Source organism: Bison bison, unplaced genomic scaffold (assembly GCF_000754665.1).
Source record: "Bison bison bison isolate TAMUID 2011002044 unplaced genomic scaffold, Bison_UMD1.0 scf7180017864370, whole genome shotgun sequence".
Taxonomy (NCBI): domain Eukaryota; kingdom Metazoa; phylum Chordata; class Mammalia; order Artiodactyla; family Bovidae; genus Bison; species Bison bison.
Window position 1 is genome coordinate 5,541,086 of NW_011494942.1, and position 17,059 is coordinate 5,558,144.

The window sequence follows — 17,059 nt, forward strand, 5'->3', positions numbered from 1 at the left end:
CTTGTCAGTTCTTTGAGACAAAAAGCATCAAAAGAGCAGTTTTTGTTTGTTTTAGGTTCTCAGTGAGGAAGGGATGATGAAGTATGGCTATGATTTGGACACAGTTATGTGTGTTATTTTTGCATCCTCATGTGGTTTTGTATGCTTGAAGACTCCCAGTTTCATTCATTCACAAAAATGTTGGTATCAGATTTGCTAGACATGTTCTCCTGCTCAGTATATATGTGTTTCTTAGAAACAGAAGCCTCTTGTGTCCGGGCTACAACTGCAAACACAGAGAGGTTGTAACCTTAGTCATTTCAATCAGCACAAGGCTGCCACCCTATTTCCAATTAGACTATAAATAGGGTCTTCAGTCTCAGAGGGCAGACAACTTTGTACTCTTGGTACTGATCTTACCAAGGAAAGAGATCGACAAAAGTCAGTACAGACAGAAGCTTCAGAGTAACCCTCTGAGACTCTCTGCTGTCATAGTGTGTCATAACCCCGATCAAATTTTAATAAGACAAGATCCTTATCCTCAAAACAAGTGAATGCTGGATCATATAATTAATTAAATATTATTTTATCAATTGAGACAGTCTAGATGGTCTAGGGCAGTTAATCTTGTAAAATTATCTGGTTGAGTATCACTTTGATGTTTTTCTTGGGTTATTCTAGATGCCTATAATGGTTTGTCTTTATATAATACTTTGCTGTCGTTCAGTTTTTAAGTCATGCCTGACTCTTTGCGACCCCATGGACTGAAGCACGCCAGACTAATATTCCTCTACTACCGCATGGAATTTGTCAAATCCATGTCCATTGAGTTAGTGATGCTGTCTAACCATCTCATCCTCTGCCACCCCCTTCTCCATTTGCCTTCAGTCTTTCCCAGCATCAGGGTCTTTTCCATTGAGTCAGCTCTTTGCATCAAGTGGCCAAAGTATTGGAGCTTCAGCTTCAACATCAGTCCTTCCAATGAATATTCAGGGTTGATTTCCTTTAGGATTGACTGATTTGATCTCCTTGCTGTCCAAGGGACTCTCAAGAGCTTCTCCAGCACCACCATTCAAAATCATCAATTCTTCAGTGCTCAGCCTTCTTTGTGGCCCAACTTTCACATCCTTAGATAACTTCTGGAAAAACCATATCTTTGACTATATGGGCCTTTGTTGGCAAAGTGATGCCTTTGCTTTTCAACACACTGTCTGGGTTTATCATAGGTTTCCTTCTAAGGACCAAGTGTCTTTAAATTTCATGGCTACAGTCACTGTCCACAGTGACTTATATATAGTATATATAAATCTATAAATTGTTTCTCTCTATAATATGTAGCATATATAATTTATATATATATATATATATATATAAGATTATGGGCTTTGCTAGTGGTTCAGTGGTAAAGAATCCGCTTGCAATGTAGGAGCCACAGGAGTCGCATGTTTGATCCCTGGGTTGGAAAGATCACCTGGAGAAGGAAATGGCCACCCACTCCTGTATCTTTCCTGGAGAATCCCATGGACACTGGAGCCTGGCAGACTGCAATCCATAGGGTCGCAAAGAATCAGACACGACTGAAGCAACTTAGCACCTATGCATATATAATTAATGTATATAATTTAATTATCTAACATATATATATATAAGTATATATTTATATACAATATAATATAATATAATATATATAATTACACATACATACATAAGGCTATACACTCTAGGTCAGGTTTCTATAGTGACAATGTGATTTATCTTTTTTTTTTTTGATTGGAGGAGAATTGCTTTGCAGTGTTGTAATTTGCAGTGTGATTTGTACTCTTTGCCCATTTGGTGGAAGTTTCTACCTGATAAAATCTGCATCACTCTCAGTATTCTTCTAAACTTGTCCTTATATATCATAGTGGATTTTTGGAGGAATTCTTTTGTTTATGTATGTGTTCTTTTTCTTAAAAAGCATTCTGCTGTTACAAGTTTGGAGGGACATTGACAGTAGAGCCAAATTTATGGAATCCCTAACAAATGGTCCTCAATATGCTTTTGCTTCGTCACTACCCTGATGGGGAGCTAAGTTCCCTTTCATACATTTCCCCACTCCTTCCCCCTCTGTTTTCCTCTCCTTTGGAGAAGTTCACAGCCTGACACAGTAGTTTGGGGGTTGTGAAAGTGTTAGTGATTCACTTGTGTCCTACTCTTTGTAACCCCATGGACTATAGCCTGTCAGGCTCCTCTGTCCATAGAATCCACCAGGCAAGAATACTGGAGTGGGTAGCCTTCCCCTTCTCCAGGGGATCTTCCCCACCCAGGGCTTAAACCTGGACCTCCTGCATTGCAGGCAGATTCTTTACCATTAGACGTGGTCTAACTGGAACAAAGCAGAGTGTGATTGTCACCTTTTTTTGTACCAAAATGATTTATGCACTTTTTTTTTTTTTTTGCCACATATACTTGGTAAGCACCAATCCTAAACCTTTACCTTATGAAAATGTGGGTGCAAGAGGAGGCCATGTGATTCTTTAGCCCTACCCTATACACCACTCCTCTCAATAAGAAGACCCCTTAACAAATACTAAGACCACCCCTGCTTTTTTTGGTCAGTAAAGTAATCTGTATATTTAATTTTTGATCAGCTATAACTTTGGTGGCCATCACATGAGTTAACACAAAACTCTATCTGTATAGTATCATTTTTTTCTTTAAGATTTCTTTCTTTTTTTTTCTTTTTGATGTGGACCATTTTTAAAGTCTTTATTGAATTTGTTACAATACTGTTTATGTTTTGGTTTTTGGGCTATGAAGCATTTGGGATCTTAGGTCCCCAACCATGGATCAGACCTGTACCCCCTGCATTGCAAGGCAAAGTCTTAACCACTGGCCACCAAGGAAGTCCCTGCATTGTATGCTTGATACTTTGGACCCTCTGTTCTTGCTGGATTCAGATGAAAACAAGAAAAAAGCCAAGATTTTTGCTGTATTAGAAATCGTCTGTTGATTTATGCATGACTAGAACAGTGAAAAGTGGGAGAAACAAATGCTGTATATAAAACGTGGTCAGATTTTAGAGAATTAATAGTTTCATTTATTTACTTGCTCTTTATTCAAAATAGATCTTTAATGCAATAGAAATCTACAGCAAATTTAATAATGTCTAAAGTTCTCCTTGGTACAAAACCATATCTAGAATCATTTGGCTGTAAACCTGAGACTAACACAGCATTGTAAATCAACTATATTGCAATATAAAATAAAAATAATTAAGTTACATTTTCTAGCTAAAAAAGCTACGAAAAGAACTAGTATGGCAGTATGATGTACTTAATACAAATATGAAAACAATTTGACAAATTTATAACTATCCCCCTATGTAAGTCTAAAATGTAGCTGGAAAACGTTGGCTAAAGATAGGATGCATCAAATTATGGGTACCTTTGGAAATATTATCCACATAAGATGGTACTATCAATGGTGAAATGATTTTTCATCCTAGGCGAGCTCTTTGAGATGGCAGGAACAATGGCCCTTTGTCTTCACAAAGGTGTCACATGATAGGCTCTTTCAAACTCTAACCTGCCCTTGATTCTGATATGTTCTCTCTAGGGAGACCTCCCCACATCCTGAATCAATGCTGTAGTGAGCCACAGTTACTGATGTGTGTGTCACATCCATCAGGTATGTTGAAGTGAGAAAAAAAAAAAAGTCTGCAAATCACAGCTCTATAAACTTAATCCAAGAAGGGCATGAACCTCATTTGTGGACCAAGTGAGCATTTACTTTCCTGTGCAAAGTTCCTGTTAGAAGAGATTTAAATAAATATAGCTTGGAGGAAGGGCCTCTTTCAGGAGTTTCATTTGACATCAGTGAAATATTCTTGCGGGAGGCAATGTTTGCCTCGATTTTTACAGGTCAATTGGTTTTACTTTTGACTTTAATTACTGGTGTTCTAACCTTGAATGGCAGACTACTTCATAATTTTTTTCCCCATAGAGTTATGCTTCATTGTTTATTTTCTATAGTTTATGAGTGCGTGCTTATAACTTAGAGGGAAATTATAAAAAATTCAGCAGAGAGTAGCTAGAACACTGAATGTCCTAAAAGGATATCTCTACCTTGGAGATGGTCTGAATTACTTTTTCATGAGTTGAGATAAATAATAAACCTCTTTTTGCCACTTTGGCACCTGAAATATTTTTAATCTAATTTAGTTAAATGTTGATTTGTGTAATATATGAGCTATCAGAAAAGCACTGCTATTAAGTAGAACCCTATAATGGTAATCTCCGAGAAAGAAAATATTTTAAAATGTGAATAACATATACCGGGACTTGAGTCATTTATTTTGCTTACTCTGGGTTTCCAAAGTTTTAAATAGAGTATTGCATTGGTTATCACTGGGGCTAATTTTGCCCCCCAGGGGACACATGGCCAAGTATGTCTGAAGGTATTTTTAGTTGTTGGGACTTTGCGGGTGGGGGTGGGGGGGTACATGTTGTAGGCAGAAGCCAGGAATATTAAACATCCTACAGTACATAGGCTCAGACAAAGAATTATCTCACCTAAAATGTAAATAGTACCCAGAATGAGGGAAAAAAAAAACTTTATAGAGTATTGAGCATTTATTTTTATTAATATTCCATATGAGCAAGTGGATGAAATAAATGGAAATTGAGTTATAATTTTTTTATTCTGTGTGAAAATAGCAAGATCTATTGATCTTGGAGGGATTCAAGTAGAGTACAGTGATTAAGATGCCATCTTTGTTATCATATTTGGATTCTAGTATTCACTTTAGCCAGTTGCTAGCTGTCTGACCTTAAATATGTATGATTAATCCTAAAATGATTAATCCCTCTGAGACTGAATATATTCATTTATAAAATATGGATGATGAAATCTACCTTACAGACTTGCTCTGGTAAGTTTTGTTTGTTACCTGGAAGGCTTTACACATCAGTGAATAGTAGCCACTGTCACATTTAGAATGTAATTTGGGATTGGTAGGATAGCGTTGGGATGGTTTTATGGGGAATGAGATAGAGTATCAATAGTGATGATTTTTTTGGAATGAATCATAAGGATTTCCCAATAATTTAATGAAGCGGTGTAGTCTTTAAACATGTTAATCTCTGTCTATATATCTCTATGTGTGCCTGAAAAGCTAGGAAGGAATACTTGACCACCTGAAAGATCTATAAGAGTGCAGTCTTCAAGACCAGAAATGGACATTTAAAAATGCCAAATTCTTAACACACGTCACCAGTGGGATTTGTTGAAAAGAAGAAAGGATCTTTTCTCTCTTTTTTAAAATTATATTCTTCTATGTTGATTAATTTTTTTCTAAAAGCATATGTTTTATAATCAAGAAAATAAGCATTGTAAACATTACAACAAAATTCTCAGACTTTCCCAATATAAACGTTGAAAAATATGATAGTTGATAAAAAAATGTTCCTCTTCTAGTTTGTAGAGTTTCTTTTCTGCTGATTTATCTCCATTAGTTGGTTTTCCTCTGTAGTCACCTTTCTAAAAGTGGTGAAGCTGTAGGACCTATTAAAATTTTACTGGTGTGATAAAGCTGGTCATATTGATGCCTTTATCTTCTGTTTTGGCATGTGGTGCTGTCCGTGAAATTTGGTCTGGGTGGTGAGTAAAAAAGAGGACAGGGGAATTTATAACTTGCATCTCCAAAGCCAGAATATCTTCCTTTCCTGGGTACTCTTTAGCAGTTTATTAAGGACTTGAGTAAAAACACAGGAAGCATATTTATTAAATTTCCAGTTGTCTGAAACTGGAAGGTATGGATCAAAGTTTAGATGATTGGATATAAATTTCACACTGTGTTTGATTTAGACAGTGGGCAAAAAAATAAGAATATTAAATTTAACAGGAGAAAGTATAAGTGCCTATAATTTTGACTTTAGAAAAAATTTTAAAATTTTGTAATGAGGGAGTTTAGACCATTATCTAATTCCTGTTTGAAGAAAGAAGAAATACTAAGGGTTGGGTGGGTCTCAGTTCAGAGAGTTGTCTCCCTCTTTTGAGTTCTCTTGTAAGATATGGTTTTTTAAGAAAATATATTTATTTTTAATTGGAGGATAATTGCAGTGTTGTGTTGGTCTCTGCCATACATCAACATGAATCAGCCATAGGTGTACATATGTCCCCTCCCTCTTGAACCTTCCTTCTATTCCAGAATTCTACTTCTGTATTTTTAGAATTTTGACCAATTCTGCTTGCTGTAGTTTAAGAGGAATATTGACGAGCTAGTGTTAAAGAACACATCTGCCAATGCAGGAGACATAAAAGATGTGGGTTTAGGGCTCGACCCTTGGGTCGGGAAGATCCCCTGGAGTAGGGCATGGCAGCCCACTCCCATATTCTTTCCTGGAGAATCCCATGGACAGAAGAGCCCGGTGGGCTACAGTCCATGGTGTCTCAAAGAGTTGGACACTACTGAAATGACTTAGCGTACACACACATTAAATGTTCAGGAAGCCTAGAATTAGTCAAATCCCTGCTCTGCCATATATTAACTGTCTGGCTTTGGGTAAATTATAATGTTTAATCTCTAAAGTTTAGGTGTTGTTAGATAAAAATAAAAAAATAATAAAGCTACCTCATAAAGGTATTTTAGGAATTGGCTGAGACAATAATTGCATCTTCATTATTTATTTTAAAGATGGTCTATAAGCTATATTGATTAATTCAAAATTATTAAAATAGGCAAGTTCATCAAAAGGAGAACAGTTAATTATCTTACATACCAACAAAACTAATTTTAACAATTGTGAAAAGATGAGGTTGCAAATGAATGATAGTAAAGGAAGGTTGTTCACAAGAGTATTGATTAAATACAGGGAGGTTTAGAACAGGTAGAGGACTTGGTGAATACTTATTAAACTTAAATCGATTCTTTCATTCATTCTATTGAAGCTTGCTGATACCATTTGTCTGTGAGAAGGTCCATTTTTTCAAGAGTGCCAGCCATCTCTAAGAACTTTTTTTTTTTTTTTATTAACCAGAGCAGAAACTCTGACCTTTATTTTTACACGAGTGATTACTAAGGCTAACTCAGTTTAGGAGGAAGTAGGAAAATACCTGTAGCCTATGGTAAAGAAAGAGGAGGGGAGGCTGGGAGGAGAAACTTAGTATTATCCTGGAGGAGATACAAAAGAGGCCCACAGGTTCCTCTGTCCAGGGAACTTTCTAGGCAAGACTGCTGGAGTAGGTTGCCATTTCCTACTCTAGGGGATCCTCCTGACCCAGGGATCGAACCACATCTCCTGCGTCTCTGCATCAGTAGACAAATTCTTTACCGCTGTGTCACCTAACCCTGCCAATGCTGTCTGAAAATCTGTACTGCACGTCAGAGTTCTAAGAAGCCTCACGTTTTTTGTAAAAAGAGAAAGGGGGTCGTTGAAAGAACTGTATTTGCTCTAGGTTTATCTGCATTCCTTAAAATAATGTAGATTCCTAATAAAAGCCTTTTAGTAGTCTTCATTCCAGTCTATGTGAGAACAGTGCTCCTTGAATGCATAAATTAAGGGAATGAATATGGACATGGGGAGAAGTTGGTTCAGCATAAATGATTGGACATATTATTCTGGAGCCCAAACTTTTCCTTATTCATTCCTAGAACTCCAGTATCTCTAAGAAGTTTCAGTACTAGAGGAAGATTAAAAAAAAAAATGTAGTGGCATAGACATAACACCAATGTAACAATTCAGCATTTATAGTTGTGCAGTTCAGTGTCATTAAGTATATTCACTTTGTTGAGCAAGGATCTCCAGACTTCTTCCATCTTCCCAAACTGAAACTCTGTACCCATTCAATAACTCTTCCCTGTTTCTATCTCACCATAGCCCCTGGCAACTACCATTCTTTCTATGTCTATGAATTGTCTACTCAAGGTATGTCATATATAAGTGGAATCATAGAGTATAGATGAGGCAGGGGGGTTTGGACTGGCTTATCTCACTTATCATGCCATCCTCAGTATTCATCTAACATGGTAGCATGTGTCAGAATTTGGTTCTTTTTTAAGGCTGAATAATATTGTATGTGTAGATCACATTTTGTTTATCCATTTCTGGATAACTACTTCCACTTTGGAGCCGTTATGAATAATACTGCTATGAACATGGATGTACAGATATAAAGATTTTTATATTACTTAAAAATGGCAGTCACATAAACCTTTTATGTAAAACCATCAAGCTGACAAAGGATTCATAGCAAATGTGGGTGACTTAACAGCATTCGTTTAACTGGGACACTTTTCCTAAGCTGATCCTAACCCGTCACCTCCTCATGGGAAGGGAAAGATTATAGGAGGAGAATAAAATGCACACATAGGAATTCTAGCACATTAATTAGAAACTGTAAACTTGGGGTTAAAATTGAAACTCTATTGCTTGGCTGGTTGTTACATATAGGATTCAGACATTTTAATAGTTGATTCAAAAATTTTAAAAATACTATGATTTTAGTTTTCTACTCGAGAAACAAAGAAACCTATATGTTAACAAATAAAACTATGGGCAGAAATAACACATGCTTCAAGAGCATTCAGTGCTTCTATTTTCTCTGTTTTTTTTTTTTTTTTCCCAACAAGGAGATAAAATTAAAACGTTTTATCTGTAAAACCAGTATGCTAGTATTCTGAGTTCATAAGTGTTGTAAAGATGGCTTCACCTTATTTGGCAGACCTTTTACAAATATTCTTTGAAGGCTACTTTAAACACTCAACGGTGTATCATCTTAATTTTCAGTCTTGCCATTTCAAATGAGGCAATTTTTTTATGAAATAATTGAATTAGAGGGAATTTCATGTTCATTTTTCTAGTTTAAAAGCTTTGTCAGAATCCTCCACTTGCATTGTCTGCACAGTTCTCCCTGAGTCCCTTCATGTTCATGCCTATTTGAGACATCCATTAGTAGATGCTTTAAAAAAAAAAAATTTTTGTTTTGTTTTTGGCTGTGCTGGGTTGGGTCTTCACTGCTGAACACCTGCTTTATCTAGTGACAGCAAGAGGGGGTTACTCTCTAGTTGCGGCGCATGGGCTTCTCACTTAGTGATGGCTGGTCTTGTTGCAGAGCACAGGCTCTAGAATGCATCTGCTTCAGTAGTTGCAGCACTACTGAGCAGGCTCAGTAGTGGTGATTTAAGGGTTTAGTTGCTCCATGACATCTGTGGCATGTGGGATCTTCCCAGACTAAGAATTGAACCGGTGGCCCCTGCATTACGTGGATTCTTAACAACTGGGCCACCAGCAAAGCCCTAGTAGATACTTTGAATTCTGATCCTTTCTCTGTCCCAAACACAAATGAAATCAGGAGCAGGGCTGCAGGTATCATTTTAACTTCTAAAGGGCTGTTTCTGTGTTCTGGCATGTGTCTGCCTGAACTCTGTGATTAAAATAAGAAGTTGGTACCTGGAGCCAGGGCGATACTGGAGAATGTCTCCCACTATCTGGAGAGAGACAGCCAGATAGATACTGATGAACATGGAGGAGGGTAGCTGAGCTCTGGTGTAAAAGTTCATTGACTCTTTAACATTGTTAATATTTTAATCCATATGTTTGTTTCTTTTACTGGTTTGCTCTTTTCCGTATTGTTAATTCCCTTCCCAATATGCTAAACATTTTGCAGATACCACAACTCATTCTCGTTACAGCATTAGAGATAACATATTGTTGTTGCTGTCTGAAGCTTGTGGAGGTTAAGTAACTTACCCCAGATTTTATTGTTTATCAGATGCAGAGCCTGGTCTTGCGTCCAGCTCGGTCTGGCTCAGAAGGCTTCCTGTTTCCATTGCACTAGCCAGCAAAGGCATCACCGGAATTTCCAGGATATAACTTTCTTCAAAGTGATAATCATTATGTCCAGCCCTTCCTTTCCTCTAATACTCTGGCTATCCTAGTTTATAGGCACATCATACTTGAATGGACTATTGTGAGAGCTTCTAAACTGATATTCCCATCCCTTGCTTTCTGAATATTAATTCACCCCTTGCACTATTGCACTGTCTTCCTGATGGTCAAGTCTAATAATGATAGTGGTTTTGTTGAATGCTACTATTAATATAAAATCATGTTAACCCTTTGATAACAAACAGTTTGTAATTCTTAGTTGCCTTTCAAATAAAATGAACACCTCTTATCTTAGGTTTTATGACCTCCTCTCATCTGCCCTTCCTACTTTTCAGCCTCTTCAAACTGCTTGCTTCGTCACATCAATTTTCTAACTAATTTGAATTGTTTATTTTGTTGTTCAGTCGCTAAGTCATGTCTGACTCCTTGTGACCCCATGGAGTGCAGCATGCCAGGCTTCCCTATCTTCCTATCACTATCTCCTAGAGTGTGCTTAAAGTCATGTCCATTGAGTTGGTGATGCCATCCAACCGTCTCATTCTCTGTTAACCCGCTTCTTCTTCTGCCCTCAGTCTTTCGCAACATCAGGGTCTTTTGCAACAAATTGGCTCTTTGCATCAGATGGCCAAACTTTTGGAGTTTCACCATCAGTCCTTCCAATGAATATTTAGGGTTGATTTCCTTTAAAATTGATTGGTTTGATTTCCTTGCTATCCAACGGACTCTCAGGCGTCTTTTCCAACACCACAAATTGCTTGTAGTGTGAGCTTATGTGATCTTACACTCCCCTCCCTCCTTTTCTCTCTCCCTCTCTCTCTTCCCGTAGGTAGGCAGGTCTCTATTTTTTCTAAGCAAGCAATGGTTTCATGGATGGAGGATCTCACATTTTTATTTCCATTCCTGTTATCACAAAATGCCCATCTCTCTAACCTGATCTCCAATGAATATAAATAAAAAATCTTCCTATCTTATATCTGCTTCAGTGATGTATTTTCTCATCATCCTGTTTGGAAGTTTTCTTCTCCTTGAATCTCCAAAGTACCATACCTATTCCTTTCTGCTGCTACTGCTAAGTCACTTCAATCGTGTACGACTCTGTGCGACCCCAGAGACGGCAGCCCACCAGGCTCCCCCGTCCCTGGGACTCTCCAGGCAAGAACACTGGAGTGGGTTGCCATTTCCTTCTCCAATGCATGAAAGTGAAAAGTGAAAGTGAAGTCACTCAGTCGTGTCCAACTCTTCACAACCCCATGGACTGCAGCCCACCAGGCTCCTCCGTCCATGGGATTTTCCAGGCAAGAGTACTGGAGTGGGGTGCCATTAATGGCACTTACATTTTCCACCTTGGATTGTAAATCTTTGTATAAGTGAGACTGGGGTCCTTGGCATGGGGGGAGGGTCTGGGTATAATTGAGTCCACTTGTCCTGTGTGTCACATTGTTTATCGTAGGCCCATGGAGCCAGTCAACAAATGAATCAGTATCATAACTTATGTGTATATAGTGCTTGGAAATTTATAGAAGTGTACATTTTTCTTATTTGACAACAGTAGGGTGGAGTTTGGTGGTTATCTGCATGTTGTGGATAACATTTGGAAGTCTGTAGAGCTAGGCTCAGGAAATATCTATGCACTTTGTGCCACTTCTAGTCTTGGTAGTAGGGCGAGATGGGACCCCAAGTTAAGCAGGTTGGAGCTAAAATGACCTCCAGGGCAACTGAATTCAGGGATTCTGGACACTGTTTGTGCCTTGAACTCACCTTTTTTCTGAATTTTCTGAATTTCCTGGATTTTCATCAGGAAATTTAAGATAAGTTATTTACTAAGCAAGCTCCACCCCCAAAGATTCTCATCTGATGGTCTGAGATGGTACCCATTTTTATTTTTTAGTGTGGTGATTTTGAAAAAAATTTATCATTCCAAATTTATGGAAGAAATTTATAATAGAGATGTATCAATTCTATTATAAACACATTAAAATCTTTGGACCCAGTCATTCAAAATTAGGCTTTTTTTTCAACTGTAGCGGGCATTCCATTTTTTCTTTATTTCTGCAGTTATATAAAAATGAAGTAGTTTATTTTTTATTGAAATATAGTTGATTGACAATATTGTGTTTCAGCAATAAGTATACAGCAAAAAGTGATTCAATTACATACATATATATATTTACGATTATGTTCTATTATCAGTTATTACAAGATGTTGAATGCAATTCCCCGTGCTATACAATAAATCCGTGTTGCTTATCTATTTTATGTACAGTGTGTGTGTACAGAAGTTTGTATCTGTTAATCCCATACTCCTAATCTGTTCCACCTTTATCTCCCCTTTGGTCACCATAAATTTGCTTTCTGTGTCTGCAAGTCTGATTCTGTTTTGTGTGTAGGCTCATTGGTATTGCTTTTAGATTTCACATATTAGTGATATCTTACGGTATTTGTCTTTCTCTGAGTTCACTAAGTGCAATGTTCTTTAGGTCCATCCATGTTTCTGCAAGTGGCGATTCACTCTTTCTCATGACTGAGTACTGTTCCTGTGTGTATGTATTTGTATATACCACACATTCTTATATCAGTGGTCTGTGATGGACTTTCGGGTTGTTTCCACGTCTTGTCGGTTGTAAATAGTGCTGATATGAACATTGAGGTGTATGAATCCTTTTGAATTAGAGATTATGCTTTTTTTTCCCGAAATAAAAGGTATTTTCAGATGCTATTTTGGAAAAAATAGATCTATTTCCTAGTCTTAAGAGTATAACTCAGAGGCACAGATTTATGCTGATATAATTCTAACTCTGAGCTATAAGAGTTAAATACTTTATCCTGTGATACTCTGGGTTAGCACACATTTTAGAGAAATGCAAGCTTGGGTGCCCATATATATTATATTTAAAACTCCAAAACAAACAAAAATGTTTTATAAATAAGCATTATGTATTGGAAGGTTATATAGAAATAGTAAAATAACATATAACTCCTACTCATTATACAGTAATGTCTTATTTTTCTCTCTTCTTAAAGAATACCATCTCACAGATTTTTATTGTTGCTGTAAATTGGGAGCCAAATTTATTTATTTCATTTTTGTAGTGTGTGGGTGTGTACCTTGCGCACATTGAGTTTAATTAAAATTTTTCTTGCAAGCTCAAGGTCTTCATTATCCACTTGAATTATTTTAAAATGCAGCAGTACAATAACATCCTCAGAGACTATTAAAATGCTTATAAAGATATTTTCTCGATACTGAATGGCTTAACCTTCCATGATTCCATATTGTTATATGAGCCTCTTTAAACTTTTATTCCCTCCCTCTGAGGTATTTCTCCTAAGTGCTTAGCAGATATCTGATTCTGCTGCAAGGAAGATTGTAAGTTTGCAGACAGAGCACTTAACCACTCTTGTTAACTTGATGGCCTTATTTATCCACTGTTGTATTCATTGAGCTCTAGATGGTGGCCTGAGGGTGACCATATATTTTTCCCTTGTAGAACAGAGTTTAATATTTGTGCCCACAATTGTATTTACCATTCAGGAGCCTTGTCTCCATTATAGCTGGATTTACAACTGTGTTTTGAGTGAAAGAGTTTGTTGGTGTTGCTTCCGGAAGGAAATGAAGACACTTAACATCAGAATGCTCAAAATGATAATTCTGTGATAAAGAAGGAAATTAGAAGCTTGACAATCTAAATTTTGTCTGTTTTTTTTAAATAACATCAAAAAATAATATTACTTGTTTTTATCTCAAGTCTATTTCAAATCTGAGCTTTACATAACAAAAAATGGTAAGGATGATCAAATGTAATAAATTTTTATTTACATTTTTTGGAGAATCAGGAATTTAATTTCAGTTATCTATACATGTACATGTGGGCTGGTGGCTCAGATAGTAAAGAATCTGCCTGAAATGCAGGAGACCTAGGTTCAATCCCTGGGTTGGGAAGATGCCCGAGAGAAGGTATGGCAGTCCACTCCAGTATTCTTGCCTGGAGAATTCCATGGACAGAAGAGCCCGGTGGGCTACAGTTCATGGGGACACAAAGAGTCACACGTGACTAAGCAACAAACATATATGTAACTATTTACGGGTATCTATTAATATTTCAAGAGAGACACTGCATACGTGGTAGGCACTCTTAATTTCTTAATTTTCTAACTCTGAAACTTAATAATTTAGTCAAAGTTCAATATTTAGCTTTCTCCTTGAACTCCCTAATGAATCATTTCCTTTGAAAGACTTTTCCTGGAATTTCTCTTTTTGGCAGGTAGGTTTGCATATCTAACATGACATCATTTGACTGGATTCTTGAAAAAAATAATTTAAGAGACAAAAAAACTGTAGGGTAGCTTTTGAGCATTTTAGTGGTAGAATTTGGGGAGAAAGTAAAATAGAGAAATCATATGTCCTGTTAGTAGGAATATGTGTTATTTTCTTAAACACCATTGATACTTGAGTAACATTTTTTGTTTCTTTAATAAGTTCATTTGGTTTATTACTTTGTTTCAGAAGGGAAATATTTCCTGCTGTCTTTTGCTGCTGCTGCTGCTGCTAAGTCGCTTCAGTTGTGTCTGACTCTGTGCAACCCCATAGATGGCAGCCCACCAGGCTCCACCGTCCCTGGGATTCTCCAGGCAAGAGCACTGGAGTGGGTTGCCATTTCCTTCTGCAATGCATGAAAGTGAAAAGTGAAAGTGAAGTCGCTCAGTCATGTCCGACTTTTCGCAAACCCATGGACTGCAGCCCACCAGGCTCTGCTGTCCATGGGATTTTCCAGGCAAGAGTACTGGAGTGGGTTGACATTGCCTTCTCTGCCTGCTCTCTTTTACGGAGTTACATTTTGGCAGAAGTGACTTAATTATAATTCTGGAGTTTCATCCTGCTTAAAACTAGTTGAATTCTGGACTTAATAAAATCACATTTATGTAGGAAGCCATATAATTGTAGGTATAGAAAAGGAAGGAAACAACTTGGGTAACTTCCAAGTTAAAAATATAATACTGTAGGTTCCTTGAGGTAGGAACAAATCTCTTAATTTTTTTCTTTATCCTAAATTGAACCTTGTAAGTTACTATATACAAGATAGACACTCATTACGTAATGTTATTGATTTATTGGTTATAAAATAAATGTATTGAAATGTACTCTTTCTCTTATAGAGAAATGGTAATTTGTCTTCACTAGTATATCTTGGGTGGAAATCGTCAGGCACAAACCAGTAGACCAATGCATATTCTTTGACCTGTCAGCTTCAGATCACCATGCTTGTATGTATCTAAAATATTGTCCTTAAGAGGCATGATTCATGTGCCTTGAACTGTTGGCTACTTGCCAAACATCATTGCTCATCCACCGTCTGTATAGGTTATACATTTTTGGGGCTTCGTGGTGGGTGTTCCAAACTAGCACAAAATCCTTTCTGAAGAATATGTGGTTGTCTACTGATTAGTGCCTGACCACGAATTGCTAAGGTTTTCTGGTACTTCATCTCTTTCCCTAACTTTTGTTATTCTGACAAGCTTTTATTCAGAGAATGAATGCGCTATCAGGTTTTCTGTGTAAAGCTTTGAATTTGGGATGAGGGGAGAGAAGTGCTAGAGAACATGGAAGAGAAGAAATAGGAAGTGTGATCCAGGCTACTTAAACCATGGCTTCTTGTTACTCCTTCCCTGCTCATGCAGGAATTTTCTCTCCATCTTTGTTATGGCATTTTGGATGATTCCATTACATGAGGGTCTACTTCTGGGGACTATTTGTGTGTACTGTTATCAATATCCACCTCATTTCCTTGGAGCCCACCAGCTTCCTTCCCACCTTTATGCTCTGCCAGTCCTCCGGATGACCTAATTTCTCACTTGCACTTGCTGAAAGCCTATTCAGCCTTCATGCCCTATTTCCAGACCCACCTCTTTCACAAAACCTTCTGAACCTATGCAGCTCCTTCTCATTGACTTAAACTCCTCTTCCTAGTCTCTTAGAGTTGAACATTTCCTGACTCTATTGTGTGGTCTTATTTCTCTGTCCTCATCATAGACATCCTATCTTAAGCATCTTCTCTGCCTTACTGGCATTAGGAGTTATGATGGTATAACTTTGGGGTCAAGGCAGTTGTTGATTAGCTTTATGATTTAGGGGCAATTAATCAGCAACTCACAGCCTTTTCCTTTAGCATTTGGGGATAACTCATAACTCATATCTGATAAGGTTATTACTTAATTTTAAGATAATTTGCTTACAGTATTTACTAGAGTGCTAGGCATCTAGCAGGCACTTAATGGTTCCTTTTTTTTTTTTTTAATTGGTCCATGGTGGCGCCAGTGGTAAAGAACCTGTTTGCCAATCCTGGAGATATAAGAGACATGGGTTCGATCCCTGGGTTGGGAGGATTCCCTGGGTTGAGAAGGTCCCTGGGTATGGCAACCTATTCCAGGAGAATCCCATGGACAGAGGAACCTGGTGGGCTGTAGCCCATGGGGTTAGAAAGAGTCAGACATGACTGAAGTGACTTAGCATGCATGCGTGAGTTTAGAATAGGTATTCTCTGAACACTGTCTTTGGCAACTAAGTGTTATATTCCAATTAAGATAGTTGAATTTTTAGACAGGCAATGGAGGCAGGAGATAGTTTGTATTCTTAGTCTGTAAAGAAAGTAGGTATTCTCAGTCTATAAATGTAGTGTCTCTAAATCTAGCAAGATGAGGCCTATTATTATGTCATGTAGCTGGTTACCAAGATTACCAAATAAAGAAAGGGATTGGCAGTGTTATTGGGCCGAATTTATTAGATTGGATACACACAGGAAGATATTCCTGCACTTCCTAATTCCTTTCAACTCAAAGATTCTGTTGCTTGGAATTAAATTTTAATTGCTTTTGGAGTACTTAAGTTTTGAGTTTTCATTTTTGTAAAATTACAGCTGTTTAAAGATTGCTTCCACTTAATTTCCATGTGTCTAATATTGTGTCTGTCTTGTTAGTAACTACAAGAAAAACAATTAGTGAACACAAAAATATTTTCGTTTTCTGTGGAATTTCATTATGTTTCTGACTCCTCTGGTACTGAAGTGTAGTCAGATGTATTTTCTTCTCAGAAAATGTTATTGGAAAAATAGCATATATAGAAGTATCTTCAGTTCAGTCACTCAGTTGTGTCCGACTCTTTGTGACCCCATGAATTGCAGCACGCCAGGCCTCCCTGTCCATCACCACCTCCCAGA

At 37.4% G+C, this 17,059-nt stretch overlaps 1 protein-coding gene across 1 annotated transcript in view; it reads left to right on the forward strand.

The window, feature by feature from the left end:
- Nucleotides 1-2,802: 2,802 nt before the first annotated feature.
- The window catches only part of LOC105000199 (cGMP-inhibited 3',5'-cyclic phosphodiesterase A), a 348,425-nt gene continuing 334,168 nt past the window's right edge, over nucleotides 2,803-17,059 (forward strand). Inside the window, exon 1 of the mRNA XM_010855927.1 lies at nucleotides 2,803-3,648. The gene's annotated coding sequence lies outside the window, so the exon portion shown is untranslated. The remainder of the gene's footprint in view (nucleotides 3,649-17,059) is intronic.